Genomic DNA, 2,676 nt, shown 5'->3' on the forward strand with positions numbered 1-2,676 from the left:
TCCAAGATAACGTATCTTGGAATTCCGTCTTTCCAAGATAATTTATCTTGGAATTCCGTCTTTCCAAGATGTACTTTATCTTGTAATTCCGTCTTTCCAAGATACGTTATCGTTGAATTCCGTCTTTCTAAGATACTTATCTTGGAATTCCGTCTTTCCAAGATCAATTATCTTGGAATTCCGTCTTTCCAAGATTTGTTATCTTGGAATTCCGTCTTTCCAAAATACGTTATCTAGGAAAGACGTCTTTCCGAGATAAATTATCTCGGAAAGACGTCTTAATAAGTGTTTATTCCATGTTTCCAAGATAATTATCTTGGAAACTCGGAAACTCGGAAGGTCAATTTAAGCTCTCGTAATTTGATGAAGAAAAACGCGCTTTTCTTTACTCTTTGTGCTTTTCCCAGAAAGCGTCGTCTTAGTAGGCCTAGCTAATTATGCAAAACCAAGGCCTAACTAAAAAATTAAAATTGTCATAGTATGTAACTCAAGTTAAAATAACACTTTTCATTACTCGTGCAGCTTAATCAAATATTATATGTCATTTTAAACGACCCATTTGTATTAACATAGAAACATCAATGTATTTTTAAAAATTAGACAGCGACGTTCTCTCAGAAGTTGTTTTGTAGACGTTTATCTGTTGATGACCTTTTGACCTCTTGAATTCTGCAATGAGATTTTCGGGTCGTTTCAGCCGAGACAGCCCGAGTGGAGTTTTATGTAAATGTTTCGTACGGGGAAAAAATCGCTTGCGGCGCCTGCCTTAAACGCTCGGGCATTCGACTCGCCTAATACGGGTAAAGTGTCAGAGGCGGATCCAGAGGTGACGGAACTAGGGGGTGCTGCGGTATGGAGAGTAATGTGTGACCGGAAATGGTCTGCAGTCAGTTGGTTGTTACCATGCGCCAGTGATGTTGGAGCAACAACTATTTATGTAATGCATGAATAAAGTTCGGGGATTGTCGGGTAGTGAAATGATTATTGTACATTTTAAGTGATCCCGGGCCTCCATGCATAAGTGTAAGCTAAATTACGGTGATTAATTAGCTTACACTTATTTTCGAAGTTCCCTCTTTCCAAGAGGGGATGCAAATGCTTTGTGAAAATGAGTACGCCGCAGTACTCATTTTCACAAAGGAATACACGCAGCTGGTTAGCTAACAATATGCAAATATTTCATGAACACCTGGGAAGAAAGGTGCAATTTGTTGCCAGCAAACGTATGTACTGTAGCGTAGGGGGAGGGGGGCTAGCCTACTGATGTACTGTATAGCGGGAGATGATGAGGCATAATAAGACTAGGTATCTAGGCCTAAGTAGACAGTGCAATTATATGTGATAGAAAGTACACTTTCGAAAGAAATAAATTAAAATAACAAAAAATTAACTAGGGCCTAAGAATAATTCAGTTGCAGATGTACTTTGTTTAAGTATTATATGCTAACTATGCGGCTCTTGTAGCCCTAGCTAGGCAAGGCATTCATGTGCAAAGCAGTGGTGTTTGTTTATCCATAATAAAGCACGCCGGGAAAGTTTGCCTAACAAGGAAAAGGGTGACGTCATTTAGCTTATGATGTATGCATGCTAACTATAGTGTGAGTGTGACATCACCAAAAAATAAAAATTTTCTATTTAAAGCCAAAATATTAATAACTACAAGGTTTGTGGGCGTCAATTCCCTTAATACGAATTAAGGTAGCACCATCTCCTTGCCATACAAATTACAGCTCCCATTGACGTCCCAGTCGAGAAATATGGGTAATTGAAGTTTTTCTCGCAAATCTGACTACGAAACCATATCGAAATTTCAGGTAGTTGCTAAATACAACGGGTTCAGCCGAGGGGCGTGGCTTCGTATGTGACGTCATGCATAATTTCAGCTATAGTTCGTCCTCGACATAGAGTAGGCCCTGTCTTTTATCACACAGCATAGCAAAACACAACTCCATAGTACCACCAATGTCAGAAAAAATAAGTTGACCCTGTGTAATTTTCTTTCTAAAATTAGGATCCCTGGAACATTATCAATTTATAGGGTCTGCACAGAGTGAAATAATACATAGGCCTAGTTAGTCTTATTTTAGCGGTAGGGATTAGGCCGTAATCACAAAAAAAAAAATGAAAACAATTCAATGGCCCATACTACTAGTACTACAATACTGTACTTAGTCTGTGGATTTTGCAACATAATCCCATGAACAAATTATCTTACTGAAAGAGAAAATTGGCCTAATAAATTAAAATTACAACTTCTATTACTACATAACTGCTGATGAAGTTAAGATTGATTACTTTTTAATGTTTCACAAAATTGCCGGCTATATTACACACAAAGAGAAGGGGAACAGAATGTTAAATATTTAATTAAATTAAATATATTAACATTCCAATGTCTGTATTCCAATTTGTATTGTATAAAGTAATGTATTAAATAACAATTAGGCCAGGCTATTCTTTAGTAGCCTAGGGCTACATTCTGCATATGCCTAAAGGCCCAGGCAGTGTCTGCTTTGGGATATATTTTGGGGGGGGGGGCACGCTAAGCTGTCCAACAGGGGGCTTGAGCTTGTATGCCTGAGGAGGGGGTTTGAGAGATGAGATTTTTCTAAAAATAGGGAGCTCTGGATAGCCGGAAATGGCACTTAGCAGTGTGAAAGACATAGTTTGGCTCCT

The sequence above is a fragment of the Anneissia japonica genome, unplaced genomic scaffold (genome assembly GCF_011630105.1).
Source record: "Anneissia japonica isolate Jap-2015-1 unplaced genomic scaffold, ASM1163010v1 scaffold287893_len360957_cov134, whole genome shotgun sequence".
In the NCBI taxonomy this organism is placed as follows: Eukaryota; Metazoa; Echinodermata; class Crinoidea; order Comatulida; family Comatulidae; genus Anneissia; species Anneissia japonica.